The 13,095-nt window shown below is 40.2% G+C and overlaps 1 long non-coding RNA gene and 1 pseudogene across 1 annotated transcript; one reads left to right on the forward strand and one right to left on the reverse strand.

Moving 5' to 3' along the window:
- On the reverse strand, positions 1-2,155 carry LOC106565725 (uncharacterized). Its single transcript, XR_001319724.2, has 2 exons — positions 1,038-2,155; positions 1-928 (listed from the first exon to the last, which is right to left on the reverse strand). It is a non-coding gene; the product is annotated as an uncharacterized lncRNA (long non-coding RNA).
- A 150-nt stretch (positions 2,156-2,305) lies between these two features.
- On the forward strand, positions 2,306-3,594 carry LOC106565724 (transcription factor HES-5-like; annotated as a pseudogene).
- The last annotated feature ends 9,501 nt before the right edge of the window (positions 3,595-13,095 follow it).

Consider the following 13,095-nt stretch of genomic DNA (forward strand, 5'->3'; position numbering starts at 1 on the left):
TATATTATCAAAATATTTATTTAGTCTTTGAATGAAACATGTTAGGCACATTTGAAAACCCTTTAGGCACATTTGTGTATGTGTGAAGCCATTAATAAGTAATTGAAAACAAAATAAACAATATGCTTTAACAAGAAAATCATAGCATTTCCCATTAGTATAAAGGAAAGCAGGGTTCAAATTATACATTGACTCACATACCCTAAGAAAGTGGGATAAACCAATGGTCATATTTTCAATACTTCTACTTTATAACAAGAGTGGCCAGCACTCTGTAATTCAAACTCTGAGGACAAGTGTTTACAATCAGAGTAACCAACTCCGCTCTCTTTCAGGTAACATAGATCAACAAATTCATCCAAAGGTGACTTTCTCAGGGAAAGGATAGAGCAGTATAACTGCTTATAACAATGCATGCAATGCATTTCCAAATAATTTCTAGAGAATTTGCAACATACACAAAACTAAGCTTCACAAAATCATTGTACTTTTAGACAAAATGTATTATAAAAAAAATATTATTCATTTAGCTATGTCTCTCTGTCAGTTGCGATCCAATATCTGCCAATCAGTTGCAGTCCATGTCTATAGCAGCATCACAAGGGAATAGGCCACAGTTAATTACAGCAGGGTCTGTGAGCTCTGAATGGTAACCTCCACGTCCATGCATCTATCAGTTCATTGTTCGAAGCAGAGTGGTACAATGTCCTCCTCTGGAGCGGGAAAGAGACGCAGCATGTCCCTGGAATATTTGGAATAGCCGGTGGGTGACAGCAAGACCTTCTTGGGAGTGAAAAATGACACCGTTTTCTCCAGAATAGGAGATATGGGAGATGTAGGGATCCCGTTCTGTAGGTGTTCTCCAATAACTATCTTCAGTTTCTCCACACCGCTGCTGCACTTCCTCTCCAACAGAGAGAGTTTACATCTGAAAAACAAGACAAGACACTCATGAACATCTCTTCTCACACATAGGTTTTATTAATTTTGAACTCTTATGACCTAAAGTATTTCAGTGTAATTGATCATGAGCTTACCTAATGTGCTGATCTTTCACATTCATGCTGCCCTGAAGAGCAATGTCCAAGTAGGCAGGCATTTTCAGATGTTGGCCTTGGGTTTGCAGCTCGGAAATCAAGTACAAATGTTGATCTTTCTAGGTCTTGATGGTGGTCTGGAGTTTGTGTTCTGATAGCTCCTCTGTTCTGCTGTGTTGCTGCTGATCTTGGCTCAGCTGATGCTAAGAGAGTATTCGATAGTGAACTCTGCAACTCCACTCTGTATTTATGTGCCTCCTCTCGCGCTGTTTTATGCTCTGCAGCCAATCAGAGGGCTCTGAAGGTGGGACAATAGTCAGTGGGAATAATAGCTGATTCCGCACAGGACAGGTGGGATGTTAAGCCATATGCAAAAGAGGTTGGCCACGTTAGTCCCTGAGAACGTCTCTATATACCCATGTGTACTCAGAAAAAGACTGTTCCCATGTCAAGTTGTGACACAAATCAACAAAATGCAAATGTGACATATGCTAGGATCACAAGTCTTTTTCGTCCTACAGCAGCTAACTATCATTGCATTAGATCCCAAATCACATAATGACGATAAATGTGTGTAATAGCCATATTTCTGAAATGGCCTTTTCACAGGAACTTGGTCATGGCAAGAGTCTACTAGATCAGCTAATCAATCCTATTTGCTAATGGCCCCGATACATAAGCAACTTTTGGCGTATCCATAAAATGGTACATTTGTAAACTTTCTCTTCAATATATATGTTAAGCAGAAATATTTTAAAAATATTGTGCAATTCCTTAAAGTATTCCCAATCTGAGTTATCAGGGATACAGATGGTTTGTCTGTTGGTACTAGACTGCCCTATAAACCAATCTCTCTCCCAGCATGGCTGGCTGTGCATGGGAACAGCCAGTGGGTCTTTGTGAGAGCAGACACACTTCTATTATGTCTCGCGGCTCAGCAAGCTGCATTCAGAAGTGTGGGAAGCCGTGTGTCCCTGTTGCTCCCATCTCCAAAGAGAGGAGGGCGTGCGACTGGGGCACGCTCAGCGTTGTGCTGTAGAGCCAGCTGTGCTGTGGAGCTCAGAGGAGGAAAGTGTGCTGCCTGGGGCTCCTGGGAAACTTGAGCGAGTAGACAGACAGACAGACAGACAGACAGACAGACAGACAGACAGACAGACAGACAGACAGACAGACAGACAGACAGACAGACAGACAGACAGACAGACAGACAGACAGACAGACAGACAGACAGACAGACAGACAGACAGACAGACAGACAGACAGACAGACAGACAGACAGACAGAAGTTCATCATTACCTCACAGCTGATGCACTCTGATGGAGTCACAATACCTGCGAGGTCATCAGCGAGACACAGATCAGTCTGAAATGACTCCAATTTTTTAAATGTGAGTAGCCTACCAGCATTTTCATTTTATAATGTTGTTTTCCTATGCGTTTTAGAAACATGTGTTAATCTCACACGTGTAAATTGTGATGATGAGGGTGCACTCTGTCAGTATCATTGATCCCAACATCAGGCAGTAGATCTGGAGGTTACCGGTTTTGCAGATTCACACAACACTCTGTGAGACACTCTCTATCACCCCCCACCTCTCCACCTGTTTCATGAGACGTGACCATTATCCCCCAGCAATAAGAACACTGAGCATGTGGCAGCTCCACATTACTCATTGTCCTCCCAAGCTCACCCATTGGCAACAGACTGTGAGAAACTCCAACAAGTCCAAGACCCACACATTCGTATGCACATTATGGACTATATATAGGAGAGATGAAGTCAGTAGAACTCAGATTCTCTCAACACAGAGAACAGTACAGCACAGAGATCTAGTCATGGCACCTACAATCACTTCAGCTGTGGTCTACTCTAATGAGCACCTGACTCTGGCCAACAAGGTAAATTGAGTTACAAATAGTGTTACATTGTTTCAGTATTTGCTTCTAGAATACAGCCATTCTGTCAGCTCTGTTGTATTCCGAAAAATACTATTAATGACTCTCCTCTTCTCTTCTTGCAGATAAGAAAGCCAGTGGTTGAGAAGTTGCGCAGAGATCGTATCAACAACAGCATTGAGCAGATCAAGTCTCTCCTGGGTCCAGAGATCCTCAACCAGCAGTCAGACTCCAAGCTGGAGAAAGCCAACATCCTGGAGATGACAGCAACAGAACCAGTCAGTGAGCTCCTGCTCTGTAGCTGTCAATCAGGTTTACTCCAGGTGTGTCCAAGAGATTGTGCACTTCCTGACCAAGGATGAGGTGAAGACACAGACCCAGAGAAGACTGCTGAGCCGCTTCCAGAGCCTGCATCCATTCTCTGATAAGAACAGGAGGGAGAGTGACCTGCCTCAGTTCAGCTCCCAGCCCAGCACAGCATCAGCAAAGAGAAGCGTCCAGTCAACAGTGCTCTCTGGAGGCCCAGGTAGAGTCCTACAGACTGGAACTCCACTCTCAAACAAACTAAATGGACCATGTTGGTCTAGCATTAATGTGATGGACAGTGATCAGAGATCTTCTTCATATTCTGCTTGTGCAGGTTGTTTTAAAAGTTGTGTTTTGATTAAAAGTTGTCTTTATAATTGTACTGAAGTAAAAAAGGTTTTACAAAGAAAATGTCATGTTAATAACCTTTATGTTTGTGAAGCATATGTTGATTATGTTGACCATGTGCTTATTAATGATCAACATCAACTTCAATGGTCCTCCATGAGGACTTTTAACCCAAAATGGGTATTTAATCATATTTTTGTGATGGTCTATTACCGATCTGTTTAAAGGTCAACACGTATTCAAGAATAAGCAATTTAGTGACAACTTAATTTTTGTAGTGATATTGTCATATTAACATTATATTGAGCATATTCTATGAAGTATGTATCAGTATTAGTTAAACATTTGTTATTGATCAACTTGAGCTATAGAATCACTGATCCTCAATGAGGATTATTTACCCAAACTGGGAATTATACATGTAATTATCACTCTGTGATTAGAAATCAATGAACTGTTTAAAGATCAGACTTTATGGGTGAAAATGTTACTCACATTATTACTGGTGTGTATATTGTTAGAGGGGAGACATTTTTTTTCTCCTGACATGAAATCTTTATGATGTCTTTTATAAAGACAGTAAATGTGTATCCTATACTCTGTTAGAGTATCATATGTCTTGGAGATTGATCCAAGTTCTGGTTGTGATGTGTAATCACCTAAACTATTCACCTTATATTTAGGTGTTCAAGTCTATGTGACTCTTCGAGTCAATGTCAATCAATCCAAAAATAATGAAATAATTAGTTATTGTCCTTGATCTTTCCTTCTCTCTACTGTCATCAACATATTGACTGTAGAATACAACACAGAACGACTGTATAAGGTCATACTTACTTTTGCAATGATTTGTAATGAAGTTTTGGAAGATTAAAATATTGCATCTCAATCAAGTAATCTACAGTGGTCCAAGTAATAAGCAAGAACAGAAATAGTGCTGGCTTTATATGCTCCTAAAAACCAATGAGGAGATGGCACGTGGGTATATCGTCCTAAAAACCAATGAGGAGATGGGAGAGGCGGGACTTGCAGCCCTTCAAGCATAACAAATAGATCCAAGTTCTATTTTAGCACCTGGCTATGCAGATGCTCGTTGACGCACGAGACGCGAGCTGTGTGGTCAGCATGTAAGAAGAAAAGGCCCAGGGTGTGGACATGAAGCTACAGTTAGGGTTATGGTTATGGTTAGGGTTGAAACGGGGTGGGCATGAAGCTAGAGTTAGGCTTAGGGTTATGGTTAAAACGGGGTGTGGATATGAAGCTACAGTTAGGGTTAGGGTTATGGTTAGGGTTGAAACGGGGTGTGGACATGAAGCTAGAGTTATGGTTAGGGTTGAAACGGGGTGTGGACATGAAGCTGGAGTTATGGTTAGGGTTGAAACGGAGTGTGGACATGAAGCTGGAGTTATGGTTAGGGTTGAAACGGGGTGTAGACATGAAGCTGGAGTTATGGTTAGGGTTGAAACGGGGTGTGGACATGAAGCTGGAGTTATGGTTAGGGTTGAAACGGGGTGTGGACATGAAGCTGGAGTTATGGTTAGGGTTGAAACGGGGTGTAGACATGAAGCTGGAGTTATGGTTAGGGTTGAAACGGGGTGTGGACATGAAGCTGGAGTTATGGTTAGGGTTGAAACGGGGTGGGACATGAAGCTGGAGTTATGGTTAGGGTTGAAACGGGGTGTGGACATGAAGCTGGAGTTAGGGTTAGGGTTATGGTTAGGATTCAGACGGGGTGTGGACATGAAACTAGAGTTAGGGTTGTGTTTAGTGTTAGGATTCAGACGGGGTGTAGACATGAAGCTAGAGTTAGGGTTGTGTTTAGTGTTAGGATTCAGACGGGGTGTGGACATACAGTAAAACTAGGGTTAGGATTAAGGTTAGGGTTAAGTTGATGGCTAAAATCAACATGTCACTTGTCTCTCATTGATCCAATTTAGGTCAGAACCAAGACAAGTGCTACTCTATACTGCTGACTGTTCTTTAACTCAAATCATTTCCTCCAATCCAAGTTTTTCAGGGAACCTTCTCTAGTACCAGATGCTGTTTTGGTAATTGAAGCATATTTAATGGTTGCCTAGAAACTGGACTAAACTGAATACCTAATATGATGCATTATAATAAGGCACACTTCTATTGTTCCTCCATTGAGAGCAGTGAATGGAGAGAGTGTGGGAAACCAAGGAAAACTCACTCACAGACCCTCTTTGGGACAATAGACTCAGGCTTCTGTACCCTGTATGATGAGGGGTGGAAGGAATTTCACTCGTAAGGTTTCATCATTGAATTCTAGAAATGAATTATATCACAGATATAATGAATTATAAGGACAGCACAAGTATTTATTTTATTATGACAGGGTGTAAGAGGAATTCGGTAACAGATCAGGAAATACATTATATTACACTTTATACAAACATGCATACATTGTAGTAGTCCTGTGTAACTCAGTAGGTAGAGCATGGTGCTTGCAATGCCAGGGTTGTGGGTTCAAGACCTACAGGTGATCAGTACAAAAAAAAGTATGAAAATGTATCAACTCACTACTGTAAGTCACACTGGATAAGAGTGTCTGCTAAAATGTGAATCTTGTATTGAAGGTTATAAATCTTATATCTAAAACATATATGCCTGAAATATCTTCAGTATTCAGTCCAATCTTGACCATCTCTGAATGGCCATATGCTGTACAAGTCTATTTCATCCGATAGTCCAAATATTTGTATTTACTACATTCTTCATTTATGCATGTCAGATGTATTTATTTATTTTCTCCCCCAGGGGCTTAATGGGAACTGCTTGTGTAGAGATGAATTAGCATTTAACAAGGCACACTTCTGTTGTTAGGTGGAAGCTCTGTCAATGGGCAGAGTGTGGGAAAGCTCTGGAGAGCAGAGTCTCAGTCTAGTGTCATCATCATCATCAGTCCGACCAGAACCTGTCTGTCTGGGGAACACCCAGAACCACTGGGGAATAGCCACACTTATAGAAGGGAATTAAACAATAGCTGAATACATCAGTAGCTCCAGGGTTTAACTCTTTCTTTCTCCTTCTCTTCTGTCTTCCTTTGGGGTGGAAGCTGGATCAAGACACATGATATTAGATCTAAAACCAAATGTGTGTGCAACTGTGCATGAATGATTTAGAAATGTTAATTTGAATATTAAGCTTATGCAAGTTGTACATCTGAATGTAAACATATAAAGCAATTTGAACATAAATGTACAAATAAAATACAAAATCATTGTGGTTAAAATTAAATCATGTAGAAATGAACACTGATAAAGTACAGTATATGTCTTGCAGCACACTTTTAGGACAAAATCAAGTGTTCTACTGTTTCCCTCCAGAATCCAGATGGTCTGTGATGTCATACTCTGTCTATAGTACAACACAGAGCCAATAGCCGTCAGTGAGGGTTCACTGAGCAGTTTTTGTAGTGCATTGATAACAGCACACATGACTGTGGGAAACTCAGATCAGCTCTCTACTCACACTGACCAGTAACCTCAAGACAGAGGACACATCTGCTGCCTCTGGACTCCAGAGTGCTTGACATATAATTACTACTTCTGACTTTAGAGACCTCATGATATTGATACAATATCGAACCTGTGAACTTAACCACAAGCTATATTTCTCTGCATATAAACTTACTTAATATTTTTGAAAGACGTCATATTTGACTCAATAAATAAAAAAAATAGAATAAAAATGAAATTCATCAGGACAGAAAATTATAAATATTTTTTTATTTTCATCTATGACAAAATGTAAACCTATATAATATATAATTTTTGTCAGCTGTCACATTCATTGTGACATACTGTGATGTGTTTAAACACTATGCATTCAACAATGTCCTCATAGGTGGGGACTAAGTTACATTATACATTTAATGTAGAGGATCTGTGTCAGTCTCACACGTGTAAGTTGTGATGATGAGGGTGCACTCTGTCAGTATCATTGATCCCAACATCAGGCAGCAGATCTGGGGGTCACTAGTTTCCCAGATTCACACAACACTCTGTGAGTCACTCTCTATCACCCCCCACCTCTCCACCTGTTCCATGAGACGTGACCATTGTCCCCCAGCAATAAGAACACTGAGCATGTGGCAGCTCCACATTCCTCATTGTCCTCCCAAGCTCACCCATTGGCTACAGACTGTGAGAAATTCCAACAAGCCCAAGACCCACACATTCATATGCAGATTATGTACTATATGTAGGAGAGATGAAGCCAGTAGGAATCAGATTCACTCTACACGGAGACCTCTACAGCACAGAGATCTAGTCATGGCACCTACAATCACTTCAGCTGTGATCTACTCTAATGAGCACCTGACTCTGACCAACAAGGTAAATTGAAAAATAGAATTAAAGGAAATTCATCCAATTTGATTGATTATTTATTAGTTTCAATAATGCCATATTTCCGAATAAGATCAGCTCTTCTTGTAGTTAACAAAGCCAGGAGGCAGAGTTTCGTAGGAGGCATGACAGTTTTTTGTTGTTGCGGATGTCCCCGTTTTACATGTATGTTCAATTACATTTACATGATTTTTAGTCTGGTCCTGATATCAGTGATTCCAGGCATTAGGCCAAAACTTGGTACTGTCATCTAAGTTCTCTAAAAGTTTAGAGCAGCTGTGCCCCCCAAACTCAATAGCTTACGTGATGTGTCACTCTATGCTGCAATCAATGGATCAATTTTTTTATATATGGAGTGGCTGCATTGCCAAAAACATCTGACGCCTCTTCCCGATAGCAAAAAACGAACCATCTGCGCATGTGAAGGATTGTCTACTCTACAATGTTTTGCTCCCTCCGCAGCCACTTCCCCCTCCTGTGTGTGTGTGTGTGTGTGTGTGTGTGTGTGTGTGTGTGTGTGTGTGTGTGTGTGTGTGTGTGTGTGTGTGTGTGTGTGTGTGTGTGTGTGTGTGTGTGTGTGAGAGAGAGAGCTAGCTAAATGTTCATGACTAATTTAGTTTTGATAATTTTTTTATACAACGTTAATGCCATACTTCTACATATTTGGTGAAAAGTCACGCCAACCAAGCAACCACAGTAGCTAAGTTCAACTCTGTCCACATATACGATTGTCAGACTAGTGTACCACCATCTACATTGAGTCACTATCAGTTTCTATGCCTCTTTTGCTTAGCGAATATATTTCTAAAAGTGTGTATTGTGAGTATGAACATGCAGAATCAGCTAGTGGTGGTGTTTTCCTCCAGAATCCAGATGGTCTGTGATGTCATACTCTGTCTATAGTACAACACAGCCAATAGCCGTCACTAATGCTCCACTGAGCAGCTTTTGTAGTGCATTAATCATAGCACACATGACTCAGTGTGGTAAACTCAGATCAGCTCTCTACTCACACTGACCAGTAGCCCTAAGACAGAGGACACATTTGCTACCTCTGGAATAGTGTGCTTGCCCAAATAACTACCATTAGTTTAACCAAATAACTACTATTTCTGAGTTTAGATTGATATAATATCGAAGCTAAAAACTTAAACACTAACTGAACTAAAGAACAAGTTCTAATTCTCAGGATGTCCACTTACCTATACAATAAACAGTTAACTGGCAAAATAAAGGAAACACGAGTAAATGAGGGATACAAAGTGTATTGAAACCAGGTGCTTCCACACAGGTTTGGAATTAACATCCCATCATGCTTCAGTGACGAAGACTGCTCAACTTGCTGGTGTTTCACGATATGCCATGGGTGTCTCCCGATATGTTTCACGATATGCCATGGGTGTTTCCCGATATGTTTCACGATACGCCATGGGTGTTTCCCGATATGTTTCACGATATGCCATGGGTGTCTCAGTCACCAGATCTCATCCCAATTGAACTCTTGAAAGATTCTCTAGCAGCACCTGAGACAGCGTTTTCCACCACCATCAACAAAACATAAAATTATGGAATTTCTCGTGGAAGAATGGTGTCACATCCCTCCAGTAGAGTTCCAGACATTTGTAGAATCAATGCCAAGGTGCATTGAAGCTGTTCTGGTGGCTCATGGTGGCCCAAACCACTATTAAGACACTTTATGTTGGTGTTTTCTTAATTTTGGCAGTAACCTGTATATACTGTACATGTATACAGTATATGTCATTTAGGAGACGTTTTAATTCAAAGCAACCTACAGTCATGCCCACTGTCCTGGCGTTGCAACAGCCATGCTCTACCACACGTGTCAAACTCATTCCACGGAGGGTGGAGTGTCTGCAGGTTTTCGGCAGGGGCGGAGATCCCGGGGGGGACGGGGGGGACACGACCCCCCCATCCTTGGAAAAATATGATTTGTCCCCCCCAATATATCACTGAAACATAACTATGTAATTTAAATAATATTAATAATACGCAATGAAAGCAATTGTGCTGATTATAGACACTTAATAGCGCGTTTTTAAGTTTCAAAAGATTGCGACCCCCCCCACCCTTTGCCTCACAATGTTTTGATCCACTGCCAGTTCCTTAGTTGGCAAGGTAACAGAGGGGTCGTATCTACTGTCTGAAAGGCACTCAATGAACATAACTGAAGTGAGGTTAATCCAGTCAATCGCGCACACACACGAGCTGAATATGCAGAGCTAGCGCGCAAATATTAACTATTAAGCTAGCTAGTACCTATTCCATTTATGTGGCCTCGTCAAAGATGGAATCTTTGCTATCGTCAATTTATTCCAGGATCAGCATGCAGATGATGTAAGTTAGTGCTTTAAAGTCCCTGCGATAAGGTTAGCGATAAACTGAAGTCCAAACTGAACAGAACTACACTCTCTTCTACCATTGTCTTAAATATATTTAATGGTCTCGTTGCAAAAGCTAAATTGTCGCAAGGGAACTTTTATTTATTTATTTTATTTCACCTTTATTTAACCCGGGTAGCAAAGATTATAGCAAACACCACTGAAACTGAATTGGTGCTTGCTAGCTTTGCAGATTCAGCTATTGATGGAAGCCAGCCAATATGAAACAAACTATTAAAATTACAAAAGGTTGCAGCATATGTTGTGTAAATGGTGAACTCATACAGCTGTCAACTCTTGTCATTTTAATCCGTTTCACATTTGCTAGCTACCTTTTAGATCGAAGCCCAAATAGAATGATAAAAGATAAGATGATAGAAGCCCGTCTCCTACTGTAAATAACCTACACACTGTGTGTGTGTGTAGCCAGCCAGCCAGCCAGGTAGAAAAATGGCAGAAAAATAAAAGACGGACATCAGAGTATTTTTCAGTACACCAAAACGCAAAGTAAGAACCCTAGTAGCCTAATATCTCAAAGACTAGTTGATAAAATGTTCATAAGAAAGAAATGAAATTCTAATGGAAATGTTTCACAATGATGTCATTAGGCAGAGCAGGCAACAGATGGCACACAGACAGCAGAGTTGGGGACAGATATGCAGGGACAGACTGGCAGAGACAGGGAGTCTCAGGTAAGTTTGTTGAGTCTTTGTTTGGCAACATTATGAAAGGTTCTCCATTTTTTTTACTTGTAAAATAGGAACATAATTGGAAAATGCCATGGATACCCCCACTCTCAACTTAAACTGGTGACTGAAATAAGATTTGTTAAAGGCAATGGTACTGCTGTTGTGATTAGTTGTGTAGTTTTGGGTACCGGTAGTTAGGAGTACGGCAAACACCTTATTTCTTTGGTTCCTCAATATACATTTACCATATAGGCTATGTGTTACAGCACTACTTTTGGTGTCCCCCTCAGGAATTGCTCTTGAGAAAATTTAATGTAATTGTCCCTTCCAAAGTTGATATCAGATTTTTGCCCCTGTTTTTCGGCTTCTCCCTTGTACTTGATTGATGAATTAAAGGCACTAATTAGTAAGGAACCCGATACATGGTTGTCAAGGGCTTAATTGAAAGGAAAAAACAAAACCTGCAGACACTAGGCCCTCCATGGAATGAGTTTGACACACCTGCTCTGCCAACTGAGCTACAAGCAGAGTTTCCCAACATTTTCCTCAGGGACCACCAGATGCGCCAATTCAGGGCTACCAAAAATATGTGAAACATCTTTTGGTCCCCCAAAGAGAGGGTTGGGAAGTACTGCTTACCCATTAGTTTAGACTAAAACGCTTAACATTTTAGCTATAGAGGGACATCCTTGAGGCTACTCTGTAGAGATGAATGAATTCCACCCTAGTCTGACCACAGGGAGTTGTGCCATCACATTACAGGCCTGCCGAGCCGTTTGAAAGCATCCTGTTTCTTATGAGTGCAATGCCCTTGGTTTCCCCTGGCTCAATTTGACTTTGTAATGAATTACTTAGATATTCATCAGCGTCAGGCACTACAATGAAAGTTATGCAGACATCATGATGTTTGTTTAGTATGATATTTACATCTAATTAAAGCCTGATCATCTGAAATAATATCTTACAGTACGTATTGTTACCATTGTCATCAAGAACCCCAATCATTAAATGTGCTGATGTACCCGGTGGACACATCAGTGAATTAACAAGAAAGTCAGGATCAATATTCACAAATCACTCTTTCTATTATCTTTTAGGCTAAAGCATAGCACATAGACCTAATAGTTATATTGTTTCCCAAGTATCCAAAATAATTATTAAGAAATAACTGATTAAAGTTGTTACATTTGTGAAATTTTGGACTTCTTTAAAGGGACAATCTGCAGTTACTACATCCATTTTAGACTTGTGATATGTACTCATTGATTCTTGCAGAATATAACTTATAAATGCCTCATGAGCTTAGTTCAACTGTTGCACCCCACCAGAACCCAAAATATAAGCTTGTTTTACTCCAATGTTTGTAAACAGTTAATGTAAACATACACTATATAGGCTCAAAACATGGCTAAAACGATAATTTTGATAGCTCTGTCTATGACATTGGGAGTGGTTGCATTTCTCCAGCCCTGTCCCTCAGCTTTTTACCTAAACAGGGGCAGGGACTCACTTTGTTATTGCTTCAACTACTGATTGCCCCTTTAATAAACTAGAACGATACCTTGCAGTGTGTTCTGAAAAATGTGTATAGTATTTAGATTAAGAATACAATTGATATACATAAAAAATAGAAACATAAATATCTTAAAAAGTAGCCTTTTTGACTTTTTATCTAAAGATACAGTGAGAGAAAAAAGTATTTGATCCCCTGCTGATTTTGTACGTTTGCCCACTGACAAAGAAATGATCCGTCTATAATTTTAATGGTAGGTTTATTTGAACAGTGAGAGACAGAATAACAACAAAAAAATCCAGAAAAACACATGTCAAAAATGTTATAAATTGATTTGCATTTTAATGAGGGAAATAAGTATTTGACCCCCTCTCAATCAGAAAGATTTATGGCTCCCAGGTGTCTTTTATACAGGTAATGAGCTGAGATTAGGAGCATACTCTTAAAGGGAGTGCTCCTAATCTCAGTTTGTTACCTGTATAAAAGACACCTGTCCACAGAAGCAATCAATCAATCAGATTCCAAACTCTCCACCAT

The sequence above is a fragment of the Salmo salar genome, chromosome ssa12, assembly GCF_905237065.1.
Source record: "Salmo salar chromosome ssa12, Ssal_v3.1, whole genome shotgun sequence".
Lineage (NCBI taxonomy): Eukaryota > Metazoa > Chordata > Actinopteri > Salmoniformes > Salmonidae > Salmo > Salmo salar.